Consider the following 18,960-nt stretch of genomic DNA (forward strand, 5'->3'; position numbering starts at 1 on the left):
CTCTTATTCTACCTCAAAAGACCTATAATATCATCTATCTATCTAGAACATATACATGATAGCAATTTTTACTTTACACCGTATGCCTAATATGATGTGACAACCAGCAGTCCTTTGATCAAAGAAAGTATTTTCCCCTTTGTGTTAAATAGTCTTATAACTAGCTTTACAACATTATCAGAAAAAGCATGTTTGTTTTGGCAAAGATATCTTCAGCTCTGAAAAATGTCACTTTACTTTTAGAATCTTTTTGGCCTTTCATGACAAAAACTGATCCATTTTATTATGAAAAGTGTTATTTTACTCTTTCACTGAAAGACAGTTTTGACTGCTTTACAAAGAGATTGCTATGCTTTCTTTTTTGGAAATTTAAGCAAAAACTTTCATGATGTCAAGCATTGTCTGATAGTTTCATTATTGCCAATGTGCCTGGGAAACAGGGTAAGTAGATACACAGTCAAAATCCAATTTTCAGATGTTCATCATCATATTTTCTATGTAACTCTTCTTTTTGGGCTGCTTGGTGGAAATAATACACTTGTAAATCCACTTATTCTCTCTTCTGTTTACTTTACTGTGAGTTACATTAGTCTCATACTTTGACAAATCATCTTATTTCCCTGGTCCACTTTTGTGAATTCGGGATATAACTCAATAAAATAATATGCAAATTTCACAAATATAAACAATAGCATGAAAGCACCTGACCTTCTCCTTGCTAACCGAATGTTAGCGAAGACCAAGTGAGCAATATTTCCCTCATAGTACCTGACCAACCAAGGATATAATAGTCATGAACCATTACGGAGAATGTAATTGAGAATGTATTGAGAAAGTAATCTGATGATGATATCATAATTAATCCTGCATTTCATATTTATTAAAGCTATTTCAAGCAGTGTTTCATCCTTTTTCCCCTCTGGCGCAGCTAAACTTCCTGTGGACCATTTAATAATCAGCCAGGTCATAAAGTAGGTCAAAGATTTTGCTTTGAGAAACACTCATCCGTTAGCTACCTGAAGGCAAAGATTTTCACCCATTCCTTTGACTACCACACACCTAGACCAGCAGAGAACTAATATATGCCTAAAAAAAGGTCACAGTCCTTAAACGTGTATATTTCAAATTTTGTCCTTTCCCTTCCTTTGCCTTAACATCCTTTTGACTCCAAGGAGACAACTTTTGTAAGCGTGACTTTTCAATCCAGTTTGGCCTCTCTGAATTTCTAACCCTTATCGCTACTTCCCTGCTGGAAAATTTCCACTTATGTGGTAAAAATCATCGTTTAATATTTCCAAAACAAACTCATCGTTATGTACTACATAACATAAAAAGCACCTCACATTTCCCCCTGCCACTTGTCACATTATTGCATTAGTAATCCAGGCTCACCTTCTCAGCTTTTTATTTCCTCTTTCTCTCATATCTACTGTCAATATTAAAGCCTTATTATCCTTTTAAAACATGTTTATTTTATTTATAGTTATGTTTAAATTACAACTGTAATATGGACTTATTTGAAGAGCTAATACAATCCAAAGCTGCATAATAAAATAGTTGATAGTTCAACCCCAGCATCCATGTCCTGCACCTTCTACACAATTAGGGTTTCAAGATTGTTATGGCACAATGACTATTGATACTTAATTGATACCCAAATTCATGCCAAGCCTCTTTCCAGTTCTACCGCAACTACCGTAACTCAGGTCTGCTCTATCAAAATGACCATTTTTCATGTTTGAGTCTTTCCACTTCGTCCATAATCCATTCTGCTCACTTCCACCATATAGATCTTAAGATCATGTTCTATTTTGCCACTCTCTAACATAATAAAACAAAAACAACAACAAAAAACACAGCCAGTTGAATAAAGTCTAAATTCCTTATTTTAACATTCAAGGATCTTCTATAGTTGCCAAGGCATAAAATAACAAAAATTTGGATTAGGAATTTAAGTGAACAAACTTATCCATTACTAATTGTGTTACCCTAGGATAACACAGTTAGTAATGTGTAGGATTACACATTCTATTCTAAGCCTCCTTCTTTCTCTATAGAATGAAAAATGAGTATATCAAACAAACATTCTAGCTAACTTTAAAATTATACAAGTCTTTCAAATCTTAGCTTTCATTATTCCACTAAGTGTTCTCTACTTTTCAGTCCAATGAAACTACAGTTGACCCTTGAACACGGGTTTGAACTGTGTGGGTCCACTTACAGGTGGAATTTTTCAATATGCAAAAATGTACATGTACAACATAGTATGCAAAACTTTTATTGAAGCAGATAGCTTATCCTTACATAAACATAGGGTGAGTGACATTTAATATAAAGTTAATAATGTGTTAGTTTTCTGTTTCATAACTTTGCTTTCAAAGAATTACACTACTGTATGGTATGCTTCTCTCTTGTAATTGGAGAAACTTCATATCAGCCTATCTTCACAGGTAATGGATTTTTTTAAATGTAATGATGTTTCAAATACTGTATTATGAATATGACTGAAACATTGTATGCCATAAAAATTGATAATGATTCATTCATTAGTGTACAGGATAGGTTACTGTGAAGCAATCATATGTATTACACTAGGCTACCATAAAACAATCATAGTGCTGCCCCTTCATTACCAATACATGAATCATTATATCTGTAAATAAATATCAATTTCTTTTTCATATTATCTTTTCATTTTTGATGTCTATTGTTAGTAATATGTATAACATCTAGTGTTTTGTATCTTGTGGATAATACTGATGTAGGTACTGATAGATGATTCATCTTATAAACAGGAAATAAACCTAGGTTATGGATAAATATGATACAGTACTGTAACTGTATTTTCTCTTATGATTTTAACATTTTCTTTTCTCTAGCTTACTTTATTGTAAGAATACAGTATACAATACATATGACACACAAAATATGCCTTAACCAACTGCTTATTTTATCAGTAAGACCTCCAGTCAACAGTAGGCTACTAGTAGTTAAGTTCTGGGGGAGTCAAAGATATTCAACTGCATGGGGTCAAGTGCCCCAAATCCCCGCATTGTTAAGGGTCAACTATACGTGCCATTTGCTAGTACTACAACTGCCAGAGTTTTTGCCCTTGCCATTCCTCTCTGCGAGAATTATTGAACTCTTACCCTTAATAAAATATTATCTATACATCATGGTAACATTCTTCAGAAAAATTTTCCTTAACCAGGAAAAAATTATCTTCTATAAATCCCCAAAGCACGTGGATTTTGCTTCTAAACTGCATACTTTGTAATACAGATTTTTTTAAGTACTTTATAGTTTAAAACAGTTTTAGGTTCACAGCAAAATTGCGTGGAAGATACAGAGATTTCCCATATACTCCCTGACCCCACACGTGCACAGCTTCACCCACTACCAACATCGCCCACCAGAGTGGGACATTTGCTACAATTGATGAAACTACTTTGTCACCCAGGGTTCATAGTTTACATCAGGGTTCACTCTTGATGTTGTACACTCTATGGGTTTAGACAAATGTATAGTGACATATACTTATCATTATAGTGTAATACAAAATAGTTTCAATGCCCTAAGAATCTTCTGTGCTCCACCTATTCATCCCTCCCTCCTCTATAACCTGTAGAAACCACTCATCATTTACTGTCTCCATAATTTTGCATTTTCCAGAATGTTGCTGGAATCATACATTATGTAGCTTTTTCAGTTTGGCTTCTTTCACTTAGGATTGTGCATTTAAGGTTCCTCCAGGTCATTTCATAGCTTGACAGCTCATTTCTCTATAGAGATGAATAATATTCCATTGTCAGGGCGTACAACAGTTTATTTACCATTCACCTGCTGAAGTATAGCTGGATGGCTTCCAAGTTTGGGAATTATGTATAAACTGCTATAAAAATCCATGTGCAGGTTTTTGTGTGGACATAAATTTTCAACTAATTTGGGTAAATACCAAAGTTTACAATTGATGGGTTGAAGGGTAAGAGAATGTTTAGTTTTGTAAGAAACTGCCAAACTGTCTTCCAACGTGGCTGTATTGTTTTGCATTCCCACCAACAATGAATGAGAGTTTCTGTTGCTCCATATACTTGTGGGTATTTGGTGCTGGTGCTGTCAGTGTTTTGGATTTATTCCATTCTAGGAGTGTGTAGTAGTATCTCATTATTGTTCTCATTTGCAATTCCTTAATAATAGATGATGTTGAGTATTGTAACTATTTTTGTACATATTATATCTCCATTTTAATTATGGACTTCTTAAGGGTAGCCAAAGTTATTTATCTTTTTGTCATCCACTGAATGTAACATAATACCTTAAAATAATTAATGAATAAAATCTAGGATTTTAGTGAAGAAGAAAAAAAATTAAAAAGGATTGTCTCAGTTAATTAGAAGGATGAATGCAGTCTCCCAGGTGTCTAAGATATAAGGCCAGAGTTAGTCATTTCTAGAATTGTAGTAATTTTCTATATTTGCAAATATTTATGTGTATATTATTTGTTCACAGATGATATTCTTTCTTGTAATGAAATAGATTTGTAGGTCCAAGGTACATGACCTTAATGTACTACTCTTGGTGCTTTGTTTGCATAGACTGAGAGAGATTAAAGGGAAAATGAGCTATACTTCCAATATGTTAACTCCTATCCAGGACCTCCCAAAACCTTCAGTAATGGCAATCTAACATTCAAAGTTAATTCATACAGCAAAGATCTATTATTTACTATATACAGGACACTATTCTAGAACAAGTTAACACACCATGAGCAAAACCAAACAGTTTCTATTAATGATAAAGTTGATTACAGTAAAGTTAATGATAAAGCAAATGTAAAGATATACATTTCAGCTTTTTCCCCTACATCTAATAAAATATTTCAAGATCATATGCCTTTCAGTATATTTTAAATTAATGTTATTTTAGCTTAGAAATAAATAAATCTGAAAAGAATAAGGTTAAAACCCTTTAAACCAAGTTCAAAATATTTACTTTATTTCTATTCTTCATTTGCAAAATAAATATGTATATTTTAATTTCCTTATGGCTGTGAGACAGTTGAATCTAGAAGACTCATTTTGACATTTGGACTTGAAGATGCATTTTTAACCATCTTTTTGCTATGACTTCATCAGGTTTCCCATCCAAACTATATACTGGAATTTTTTTTTAAGTTAAAAGAAATTATTTATACATATATATATATATATATATATATATATATATATATATATATATTCCACTGCATACAGATAGTATCCAAATGAATCAAATGAATTTCAACATCTCTGTTTTGGCAGAAATTCAGATTTATAAACAGCAGGCTTCCGTCTGGAATTATGGTCTATATAAAGAGGGAAAACAGATTGATATTCATTCACCATAGTTTACAAGAGCTGAGAATGCTTATCTCTTGATAAGGATGGCTGGAGGCCATCTGTAACAGATCACATGCAAATAAAAGTTTGGAATGTAAATTATCTCTTAAAATACAATGCAACTGGAAAGTGATATATATAATATACATCCAATGCTCTTCTATAAATAATTGTCAAATAATTATAAATTCAGTAAAATTCTATTATGTGTATATACTTAATATTTGTATGAATGAATGTGCTGTCCTTTATATATGAAGTTAAAATTATCCAGTCACCATGAGTTAAATGTGTGCTTTGAATTGTTGGTAGGATTTATCAGTCTATAGTGAGTCACAGTCTTTTAATCCTCTTTATGGTGTATACTCATAAACTGGCTGGAATGGGTCAAGGAAAACATTCATAGATAATGTTAATATACAAAAATATGTAATGGAATTTTAGGTCTTGATAGTTTAAAATTTAAATAATATTTTCATTCGAATACATATATAACTATGTTCTGACAATGATTTTAAAGTTATTTTGCATTTTATTACAGTTGTATGTTTATTTTCTACTCTAAAGAAGTACTATGATATATTCAGATCAGGACATTATAGGAACTACTTTGTATTTTAAAACAAGTGTAAATGGTATATTATACATAGGTCTGGTACACAATGCAAAACTGTTTCACACACAATCACATAAATATGCTAACAGAGCCAAAGAAGTCCATTGGGGCCCGAGAGTCATCAACGTCCCATGTTTTTTAAAATCCTCAAATAAGCTAATATACTTTAGCTTGAAGTCACAGCACAGAAACAAGAACTCAGCTCTAGCTGTGTTTTGCTAAAGATGGCTATGCAATGATGGCACACAGTTTTAGAAGGTCCTGGACATATGTGATAAAGTAGAAAAATTCCATAAATACTTGAGTGTATCTCCACTCAATTGTAATTACTTAATCAATTTAGAACACGTCAATTGAAAAACAGTAATTAAGTTGCACTCTCTTCATTCTGATTTGTCTAAATGTTTGGAAAAGTGAGTTACATAATACTGAAGGAAAAAGCACACACACACACATATATGTATACCCACACACACACACACACACATATATATATATATATACATTACATACTGACATAAATGTGTGTAGATATAGATATATATATATATATATATACACATCTATGCACATTTTTATACCTATGCACATTTATATGTATGTATATGTGTATATATATGATAAGAATTGATCACTTGTGTCAGTTGATTGTGCTGTAATTAACAGATTAACCACCTTAAAATTACTTATACATCTAATATTTTGTAAACAAAAATTTCCAGAGGCAGTGTTGTTTCAGATTCGGTTCTAAGTCAAGAAGGTATTATCATGACCCAAGTAAATTCTTTCTATTGGTCTCCTCTGTTATCCTCCCCATATCAGCTCTATCTCTCTCATGACTGCAAGAAGGCTTCAGAAATCCCAGACTTCATGTGCACTCACTGCCACAACCACCAAAGAAGAGTGTTTTATGCTTTTCATCTCTTTTTATTTGTGGAGAATTACCTTTCCTGACACCTTACAAAAGACTTTCCCTTTCCCTTTCCATTGGCACGGTCAAGTTTATATTCCAGTGCCCTAGCTGCAGGGGAAGCTGGGAAAGCAAGTATATAAGCCTACAAGGGGAAGCCAGCTCTGCCAACAGAGAAGGACCAGGAGAAGGACAGGGGTTGGGAGAATTATCTGCAAGTCTACCACATCTCTAGAGTTGTCTAATTTACCCAACGTTGTTCAAAATTCGTCTACGTACCTACCTATCCCCCTTTTTTTCTCTCTCCCTCTCCCCCGCCACAGAGACACACATACACACATACGTGCACCTATGTGTGCACTTTTCTCCTGCAATTATTAGCTGTGTAAGGGAGATGTTGTTTATTATGATGTTCTAAGACATCACCTCTCCACTATATCCAGATTGTAATTAAAACTCTTAAATCTTGGCTGGATTTTTACCTACAAGGATTACAGAAGCCTTTCTCGGCATCTGTAAAAACAAAGAGCTGTCACAGGTTTGTAGCTCTTAAAAAAATAAATAAATAAAATAAAAAGGAAGAAGAGAAGAGAAAAGCAATAAAAATGTGTGTTGGACTCATGTATTTCTCTTATAAGTTAGTTGGGGAAAAATGTACCCATTCCCAGCATTGCTAAATGCCTTTATTCAAAATTCAAATATTAAAAGATGTTACACATTTTGTTTCCCCTTATTCATTTTTCAAGAGCTACTATGTCAGCTCTCTCATCTTCAGCAGTTTTTGGATGATAGGGTTATAGTGCATTTTTGCATGTAATTAATATAGAAACAACTCACCTAAATGCAAGTATCTTTTAAAGAGCTAATATTTAACATACAGATATTTAACTGACTCCAATGCAATTGATTCAAATTAATGGAAAGTGTACAGTGAAAAGGATTTTCAAATGACTTACCAGAATCTTATAATTACAGCCTTGTGTTAAATCATTTATAAATAAAATTGAAAATGACACATCAGAAATTATTGAGGGGCTTCCCTGGTGGTGCAGTGGTTGAGAGTCTGCCTGCCGATGCAGGGGACACGGGTTCGAGCCCTGGTCCCGGAGGATCCCACATGCCGCGGAGCAACTAAGCCCGTGCGCCACAACTACTGAGCCTGCGCGTCTGGAGCCGTGCTCTGCAACGAGAGGCCGCGACAGTGAAAGGCCCGCGCACCGCGATGAACAGTGGCCCCCGCTTGCCACAACTGGAGAAAGCCCTCGCACAGAAACGAAGAACCAACACAGTCAAAAATAAATAAATAAATAAATAAATTTATTTAAAAAAAAAAAAAAGAAATTATTGAGATGGTTTTCATGAAACACTAAAGCATGACTGTATCATTTTTCTCAAATCTACATTTTATGATTTTATTACTGACAACTGGTATCCTGTATATGCTCTTTCTAATTACACTCACTCAAAGTTGAAATTAATAAAAAGAAAAACCAAGGATCGGTCACAAATAGCAAAATTAATATCTCTCAACACAGAAACCCAAGCAGCTAAGTAAAATCATAAGTTGCAAATCTTGGTGTTTCTATTAATGCAAAATAATGAAAAGGCCAAACTTAATTTGTATAAATTTTATGTGTGTATTGACACATGGTGACCTTTTAAAATCATAAAAGCCATGTTTTCCTTTATTTGAAGTCTCAGTGTTTGTAAAAGAAATGTTAGTTTTTTTGGGTTTTTTCCCAAAAAGAATGCTATTTAACTTCATATGTACCTGTCTGTGCCAAAATAGCTTTTATGTTGCCATTGCATTGAGGCCAATTATGCCTGTTTTACAAGTGGTTGTATGCATTTTATTTTCCATTAGCAATGGTCAAGATATCTGCGACCTTAATAAGAGTCACCTTGTCTGGAATTCTTTACCAGCATTGCTTCAGTAAGGTGAAGTAGCATAATATTGGCATAAGGTACAAAAGTGAATCAATAACCTATTTTTTAAAAATCCCTTCAAGCATATAAAGAATTTATTTTTCTAATCTGCAAGCTAATCTCTATGCAAGTTTCTCACTTAAAAATAGTTAGATAACTGCAGGAACTAGATATATTCATAAAGACCCCAAAAAGGTAATAAAATCTCATTTTCTGACAAAATGAAAAGGATCATTATGTGAATGAACCTTCTCTTTTTTCTTATGTTCGAAAAATACATTAATTTTTGAATAACAGATTCCCTTCTGGAATGTCTATGCTGAAGACACTGTTTCCCTCAATATTCCTTGAGGACACGGAGCAACTTATTTGTACTATTGTATCCGGTTCATGAAATATTAAAGCTACATGGAAATGGCTGCTTAAACGTGTGCACATATTTTCCCTCATAGAAATCCTTAGTCAACTATATTACAAAGACTCTATCTTCTCGTTTTAATCAAAGTACGAAAATCTCACACCTTTTGGAAATTGCTGATCAGAGCCATATGAGACTGGAAACCACACACATTCACAGCATTTAAACTGTATACAGCAGTGGTCCCCAAACTTTTTGGCACCAGGGACGGTTTCACGGAAGACAATTTTTCCCCAGGCAAGGGGTGGAGGGGGGTGATTCAGGTGGTAATGGGAGCGATGGGGACCCTATCAAACCTTTCTGAGGAGATTTCTTCACACTCTGTTAACTGCAAAAGAGACGAATCTGCTGCAAATTTCCATACAATGGAAAGATTATTTGGCATTTACAGAATCCACCAGGAAGGGACTTATTCCTTGCAACAGTTTAACTTATTTTCCATGAACTTTTGCCTTTCTCCATGCACAGAAGTCACACTGAAAAGTTCAAGAAATTAAATAATATTCAACAATGGGTATTTCCTCTAAATTGAATAATTGTTTTAATTATACATAGTAAAAGAATCACAATCTTATAACGTTTTAGATATTTTCAATAGCACTTTTGAGAAGGTTTTGTTAAACTGCTAGGCAGATATTTTAGAGCTTTCGGAGATGGATTTCTGCTACCCTCACAGTCTCTCAAATGTACTTAAAGTGTAGATATAGCTAAGAATATAACTAAGTAGATATAGCTAAGTAGATATATAACTTCCTGGGTTGGGGGGGTTTGGCGGGAGGTGGGAAGGAGGATATAATGATGAATTTGTACAGATCCACTACTCAGATAGAGAAAACAATATAAAACAGCACTAACTCATATATAAGAATTAAGCAAGTTTCAGTAATAGTCAATATATTATTTCATTTAATTTAGTCTTTACAATTAAGAAAATGTAAAGAAACCTGAATAGTATCATCTTTATCCTTTTTCCTAAGCTCGTCCTTTTAAACCAAGGGTAGATGACAAATGGCATTTCAGAGTTGAACAGATGCACAGGTAAAATCTAATCCAATACCTTCATTTCATAGTTCAGCAAGGTGAGGTTAAAAAAAGAGACAAATTAATATTTGACTTGTCTGCATTAAACACATGCTTGAGGGCTGATAATACTCTAAAAGAACAAAGCCATATGTTTTTATTCAACATTTACTGTATGCTTCCTTTGGGCCAGGGGCTACACAATAGTGGGGAGAAAGTTAGATTCTGCCTGTTCCATGAAACTTATCTCATGGAAATGACAAGCTTTAATTAATTAATCACACTGAGGCCGGAGATGGATGGGCTCCAGATTAGACATTTACAACTGGCCTTATGTTTACATTTCATGGGGCAGGAAAAAGTGGGCTTTGGGCTGGACACTTGCAACTAGCATCCTGTTTGCATTTCCTGAGACAGGAGATAGGCGGGCTTCAGGTTAGACATTTAAAATCAGCCTCTTGTTTGCTCTCCGAAATGGAAGAAATGACAGAGACAGGGTAAATAACCAAGCTTTGTCTCTTGTGGATGATTTAAGATAAGTCATGGCAGGAACAAAGAGAGGCAAAACCTTGCCTGAGTAAAGGATCAAGGGGTTTCCACTTCCCCTCTCCTTGGGGCAAGGGAGACAGACACCTGTGCAGAAAGGCTCCTTGGGGGTCAAAAGTCAGGGAACAACTCCAGGCCACGGTGACTCTTGCTTCTCCCAGACGCCTTCGCATCGGGGTGCATTTTGGCTGAGAGGTGCGTGCGCACCTAAGGGGAGGGTCCTGAGACAAATTAGCCAGGGGTTACAAAGCAAGATGATAGGCCAGAAGGGAGACAAAGACCTGGAAAACTGCCCCCTTACAAAGGATTTAAACTTCTCAAAGGTGCGACTCTCTCTCTGAGTTTGCCATGCATCGTTCGGCATGTTCGGCTTTTCCAATATAGTTTTTACTTTTCTCTTTACCTTCTGCCTCCATGCCTGAATTCTTTCTTGACAAGGTAGGCAAGAACTGGGGGTTTAGGTCCTAGCAGCTAGCATCTGTGGTCTAGCAGTTCGGACTCCTGGTCTGGGAACTAAAGTCTTGCTTCCAGCTACTGCTCGCTGCTGCTTGCTGCCAGTTGCCGCTTACTGCTGTGTGCGTCCAAAATCAAGACTAGCATGTGTATTAGCATAAAGTGAGATAAGTGCTAAGAAGTAACGTTAATGAGACAGAAACCTATCTTAGGTTTGAAAAAGGCATTGCCTGAGATGATACCTGAAGAACGTATAGGAGTTAACTAGCAGAAAGAGATTATGGGAGAGTGGTTCGATTTCCTGGCACAGGAAACAACGTATGCAAAGGCCTTTGTTGGGTGACAGCGTCATCAGTTTAAGAATGTGAATACATATAGATCAACAGAGGGCTTCCCTGGTGGTGCAGTGGTTGAGAGTCTGCCTGCTAATGCAGGGGACACGGGTTCGAGCCCTGGTCTGGGAAGATTCCACATGCCGCGGAGCAACTGGGCCCGTGAGCCACAACTACTGAGCCTGCGCGTCTGGAGCCTGTGCTCCGCAGTAAGAGAGGCCGCGATGGTGAGAGGCCCGCGCACTGCGATGAAGAGTAGCCCCCGCTCGCCGCAACTAGAGAAAGCCCTCGCGCAGAAACGAAGACCCAACACAGTCAAATAAATAAATAAATAAAAAGTAAAAAAAAAAAAAAAAAATCACCTAAGCTGAAGAGAGAGAGGAAATGGATTCAAAAAATGAACACAGCTTCAAAGCTTTATGGGAAAATATCAAATGTTCTATCCCATGAGTAATTTAAGTCCCAGAAGACAGGGAGACAGAGAATGGGGCAAAGGAAACACTTGAAGAAACAGTGGGCAAAAACTTCTCAAATTTGATGAAGACATAAACTTACAAGACTCAATAAGCTCATTAGACTCCAAAGAAAATGCAAAGAAAACCCCAGGTAATCATATCATAGTAAAACTGCTGTAAACCAAAGATAAAAAGATCATCTTCAAAACAACTAAGTAAAAAAACATTATTCCATACAGAATAATAACAACTTAGACTACTGTGGATTTCTCATTAGAAAGCATGCAAGTCAGAAGTCAGTGGAAAAATATCTGAAAGTTCTGAAGGGATTTATTAGTTTCTACTCTTGTATTATTTACTTTCTCTGGATTACTTATTTTTTTTTAACTTCTCAAATTTAACAGGATATCTCATTGATTTTCAGTCCTCCTCATTCTGTATAAAATAGAAGCACTAAAAGTGATAAATACCAACGTGACTGCATCACTAAATTTCTGATATAATTTTTATCACCTAGTTTAAAATATTTTCTAATTTCCATTTTGATTTTTTCTGCAATGCATGAGTTATTTAAAAGTGTGCTTTTAAAATTGCCAATTCTATTTTTTAATAATTCACTTTTAATTTTTAATCTGAGTCAAAATGGAATGTATGAATCAGAGGCTTAGAAATTCATCAACACCTGTTCTTATAGTATAATGCATATCCAATTTTTACAAATGATTTGTATATTCTTGATAATAACAATGTGAAGGCTGTAACTGCTAGGTACAAGCTAAATATATATGCTTATTAGACCAAGCTTATTTACAGTTGGATTAAATCTTGTATTTCTTTAGTAAAGGATAATCAAATCAGACAAAAATTAAAAGGGAGATATGTGATATACTTCTAACTATCATAGTGGCTTTGTCTATTGTTCCATGTATTTCTGTCAAATTTTTTTTATACATAATAAAGGTTACACTATTAGTAGCATACAAGTTAATGATTATGTTTTCTTTTTATGTTTATGTAATGACTCTTCTTATCCATAATAATATTGTTATTTATAATGAAATTGTATTTAGTTTGCCATAAATATACATTCACCTGCTGTGTTAATATTCACTGAAATCTTTTAATTTTAACTTGTAACTTTATAATTTGATACATCACTTCTAAAGACCAGATTAGCTAGATTTATATTTTTATCTAATGTGCTCATTTTTCCTTTTTAATCAAAAAGTTTATTTATTTTAATGTATTTAATGATATATTTAGATTGAATTGTATGAGTTCATTTTGTGCTCTTCTTTCTCCTTTACGTACATTTCTTTGTTCCTCCATTTATACAATTTTTAGAATATACTAAAGTTATTTTTCATATTTCACTTTTGTTCTCTAACAAGTTGAACATTATGTTTTTCTATTCTTAAATGATTAAATTTATAAGTTTAAAATGCATATTTAATAAAGTCCAAAACCTAAACAATATTTCAGCCCTCCTTTTATTCAATACAAGCTTAAATTGCTTTAAATTCCATAAGTCATCTTCCATTTAAGATGTTATTTTTGTTCAGAACTTTGCTACCACTTTTTTATTTCCCAGTATTACATATTAACATAATTATTTTACGATAATATTTAGTATGCCCTCATGTGTTCTAATTTTTATGTTCACCATTTATTCTGACATCCTGATCAATCCTTTTGAGATCTCTGTATTCCTTCTTCCCAAAACATACCTTCTAAAATTTCTTTGGTGAGGGTCTATTAATGGTAGTCTCTCATAGAAAAATGCCTCATTACACCTTATTTCTTCTCAGCATTTTGAAGTCATTTGGTTTCCATTACTGATCTTCAGACGTAAGCTATCTGTTTACTTAATTGTTCTTAAATAGTGTTTTTTTTCTTTCTTTCTGCTTTTAAAGTTTTTCTCCTTTTCCATGGCTTTCTGATATTTCACTACTATGTGTCTAGTTATGAATTTCCTTTTTTTTGACCTGCTCAATATTTGCTATATTTCCTGAATTTGTGGATTCATCTCTTTCAAAGATCCTAATTCTAAGAAAACATATACTCAGAAAGCTCATCTCCTTTATCTTCTATCTTCTACCTATGGAACTCTAATGAAATTTTTGACCTCCTCATTTTATTCTCCATGTGTCCTAATCCCTCTTCCTTATTTGCTATCACCATGTCCATCTATTACATCTAAGAAATTACCCAAGCTTATCTTTCAGTTCACAAATTCAATATTAAATTGTGTCTAATCTGCTGTTTAACTTCTCTACTGACACTGAGAGAATGCCACCTGAAGATGGTCACAGCCAATGAACACCAAAGACTGTCAGTAAACCAGCAGAAACTAAAAAAGTGATTCTCTCTCCCAGTCCTCAGAAGGAATCCAGCCTGCTAACACCTTTATTTTGGACTTCTAGCCTCTAGAGCTGTGAGAAAATATATTTCTGTTGTTTTAAGCCACCCAGTTTTTGTTACTTTTTTATGGTAGCCCTAGAAAACTAGTACAGATTTTGGTATTTTTTCATTTTTAGAAGTATCTGGTTCTTTTGAAAATCTTCCTGTCTTTTTTGGATGAATATCTCATTTCTTTCTTACATTTTGAGTCTATATTTTGAAAGGCATCTAAAACATATTCCCCATATATGTCGTACATAATAATTCTAATATCAATTCTAGGAGGTGTGATTCCTCTCTTTGCAATTTCTGTTGACTCTTGGTGATGAGTGCTTGTTTTACAATTTGTAATTTTGGCAAATTCAAGTACAGTTGAGCTGTATCTATTGGAATCCTGAGAGGTGTGTGATTAAAGTAGATCATTCTAAAGAGAGTGTGTATCAGCTTCTGCCAGTCACCCTCAGGTGCTGCCAACTCTGATTCACTTATGTTAATTTCTTACCTTGGGATTTCCAAGACCACACTGATGTTATATATTTGAACCCCAGATCAACATACATGGGGAGCTCTATGGTTATAAATTCTCCTAAGAAGTTTTCTTTCCTTCCAGAGCCAAATCTGAGTAAAGATGTTTCCTTGTTATATCCTAGTCTATGATTCACTAAGAATGAAATTCTTTGATGGTTTCAGCTTTACTAGGAGTCTTAATTCCAATTTTCTACCATATATGGTCCCAGGACCATATCTCCTGGCCCACAGACAGCTGTTAAAGTGCCAACTTTAACATAATTAGTACTTTAAGTAGATGAATCTGGTTAAAATAGGATGGTAGCTTCAAATGAAAAGAAGAGCAAGAGTGACCTAAAAAGGACTTGAAACCTATTCAGCTTTACCTCTGCATGCACACAAAAAATGAGCTCCTTAAGGGAAAAAAATCTAGACTTATTTATCTCTGTATCCACAGCATTAAATGTAGTTTTTACTACATTCTCAAGCAGACCAAACCATAAATACCATATAAACATTTTATATAACACCAGAAGATGAACCCTTCAAAATTCTGTAAATTTATAGTTCTAGTTATCATGACACAAGCGTAGAAATAAGTGGTATGGGTTAATTATGGGTTTGAAGGTTCTTTATTATAGCATATGGTAGAGAAAAAAAATCAGTAATATCAGTTAATTCTAGGAGATGAGAAAAAGTCTTCGTACAATCAAAAAATACCAATTTTTCACATGCTTCAATTGTTTCACATGAAGCAGGTGCAGTTAAGAGAGGGAGGGAGGGATTCCTGTAAATATACAGTAAAAATGGTGGCTGGTGTCCACTGACACTTTCTGGCCTACTCACATAACTGGATACCAACAATAACAGCAGCAGCCTCTGAAACTGAGAGAAAAAAGGGTTTACATTTACCATTCCTTTTATAATTTCTACTTTTTTTCTTCACTTTTCATCCTAGTAACTGTTAAGGTGTTTTTCAGCCCCTGGCACCATCGACTGACTATCATCGCAGCAGTAAGCAAATAAATAAGAGTTGACGGGGTTGAAAAGAGTTGAAAAGATAAGAGTTGAAAAGTTACTGTGTTACTTTCTAAAGAGCTCTTTAGAAATTTCATTCTGAATCATGGCTTTCACCATTTTATAAACTGGACCACCAGTCATGTTGATTTAACAGCACATCATTGGCTTTCCTTCCATAACCAATAGATCTTTAGAAACAAACCCACAAAATATGTGCCCATAAAGAGATGTGGTTGTCCCATTTCTGGCATCAATCCATGATGTGGTTCTTACCTCATCATGGTAAATAATAAAGTAAAAATTAAGTGAGTTTTTCCTTAGGTTAAACTTATTCCATTTAAAGAGCTGTTCTTCATTCTCAAATTGTCCTTCCTAGTTTCTGTTGTTGTGGTTTGTTGTTGTTAGGTTAAAATGTTTTTATTTCACAAAATGTTGTTATAATAGGTGACACAGTTTTTGTTTTGTCTTAATGTTCTTATATCCTTATATGGCAAAACAAAAATTTCACAAATTTGTTTTGGTCTCATGTTTAAAAAATTTTTAATTTACTAATCCAGGAAATGAAAAAGTCTCCAGGAACCTCTCTACAAACGCAGTATATTGATATATTGCACACAAAGGACCCTAATCCATTCAGGTCAGACACTGAAGCCATGCCACAGTGGTACCAAAAGTCAGCTGCTAATAGGGGAGAGCTGATCAGTTGAAAGGAATAGAAAACGTTTTTGGAATAAGTAAATTGGCTAATTCAATGAAAATATTCAATGTAATAGTTCTATATGGCAAGAGGAATTCCCTAAGGAAAGGTGTTGGTTGTTATTTTTGTTTTTTGTTTTTGTTTTTTTCCAGAATGGTCTTATGGTCCTAACCAACAGAACAGTGCCTTATGATTAGAGAACATTTCAAAACTGAAGATCAGCTTCTGATCAAAAACAAATACTCATTTTTGTCCTGAAAAAATTAACTTTCATAACATATTTTTCTTTTAACTTTCAACCTATTTATAGGGTTATTGCTTTCTGTTATAAGATAAAGATTAAGAGAAATAGAGACACAGAAGAAAAATACAGACAGACACATAGACACACAGACAAACACATAACACACACACACACAAATAGAGAGAGAGAGAGAGAAGAAAATGATATTCTATTGGCCTTATGCATTTTCATTTCCAAATACACAATTTTTACTTAGCAATTTTACTTCTATGACATGTACTATGCATCAGGCATTTCTCTAGTGTTTTATAAATATTAACTCATTTAATAGTCATTAAAATAAAACCCATGAGGTAAGTACTATCTTCGGTTTATAGATGAACAAAGTGAGGCACAGAGATATTAAGTAATTTGCCAAAAGTCACACAGCCAATATGTGATAGAAGTGAAAATCAAACCTAGGCAGTTGTCTGTCTTTAGAGTTCATGTTCTGAACCACTACCACTGCTGCCACCATGAATTAATAGTAGGCACTGTATATCTCAAGCATCAGAAAACCAAAACAACCACATCTAAGGATTGTACAGAGTTAGTAATATAAAGTATAACAAATAAATCCCAATGGTTTGATACTTTTCCTCAGCAACCTTTCTCCATTAGACATAAAATATTATGTCTCTCACAGTTTCTTTCACAGCTCTGTTAGCCCACCCAAGTGAATATTGGGCCACATCCAATAAATCTCTTAGTTCAAAAACTTTTGTCTGGGGTTCTCAGTTCAATAACAGTCTCTTGGAATTTTTCAAAATTCTTTTAAGGTCTGAATTACATTTTTAAAAATACTTGTAAATTCTCTATTTAAATCTATTATATATATATATAACAGAGATATTATAATCAGGCAGATATATATATATATATATGTATATCTGTATCATAAATGCAAATTTTATATTTGGTGCCATGAAAATACCAACATTCTACACTGATGTTCTAGTCAAGAAATACACTACCTCTCCTCTTATCTAGATCCATGTTTAATCCATACGGAAAATTTGCTCATTACCTAGATTTGTAAATATATATTTTTCTTATCAATAAATGTATTTGCTTATTTTATTTTTTTAGAGCATTAAAAAAGTTAAAGTAAACACGTTATTGAATTCTATTTGCCCTGAGTCTAGTAACCAATCAGACTCTGGACTGACAAAGTTGATTTCAACTTGTATTGACCTAAAAAAAAGGTCAAAATCCCACTTTTGCTACAATTACATTCTTTTATTAAATATTTATCAAGCACTTACTGTGAGTTAGATACCACACAGAGTTCTAGGGATACTGAGATTAATGTAAGTATTCCTGCTGCTCAGAGATAAATTTTGGCATGTCCATTTAGTCCATCAGACTGAAATCATTAGTTAACAAATTACAGGTCTACAAAATTTACTGTAAACTAGATTATTCACTTCAGTATCTTTGTCCTAGAATTAAAATCGAATCCTTCCTTTCATTGCCTATAAACATTAACATATTTGTTTCTATAGCTCCCATTTTATGAAGATAGTTACTGGCTGGGTGGTAACATGTCGATTTTTCTAATTTTGACTATACAGACAAGCACTACTAGGAAACTTTTCAAAGGCAGTGAAGTCCAACCTTCTAGGCAATAGATATTAACACTGGAGATGAATAAACTCAGTAAATATCCATGACTTTCACAAAATAAAAACTGAGAAAATATTACAATCATACCTCTCTATGGTCTTATTTGCCTTCGTGATAGTTACCTTCAAACATAAACTACAAACTGGATAACAGCTCAAAGACAAAGTAGGACTTTCTTTATGTTGTTATTGGTATAAGTTATTTTTGCTATTACACTAAAAAATGGATAGGACAGGAAACTATATCATGCACACAAAGCCGGCAGGGAAGTAAAATGGTACAGACATTCTGGGAACCAAGTTTGGCAGTTTCGCAAACCAAAGATGCACTTACTCTGCAACACATCGGTTGCACTCTTGGGCACATATCCCAG

The 18,960-nt window shown here is 34.1% G+C and overlaps 1 protein-coding gene across 6 annotated transcripts in view; it reads right to left on the reverse strand.

Moving 5' to 3' along the window:
- NOL4 (nucleolar protein 4) overlaps positions 1 to 18,960 on the reverse strand; it is a 399,753-nt gene that overhangs the window by 356,259 nt on the left and 24,534 nt on the right. The window lies entirely within an intron of this gene.

This window comes from Balaenoptera ricei, chromosome 14 (assembly GCF_028023285.1).
Source record: "Balaenoptera ricei isolate mBalRic1 chromosome 14, mBalRic1.hap2, whole genome shotgun sequence".
Lineage (NCBI taxonomy): Eukaryota > Metazoa > Chordata > Mammalia > Artiodactyla > Balaenopteridae > Balaenoptera > Balaenoptera ricei.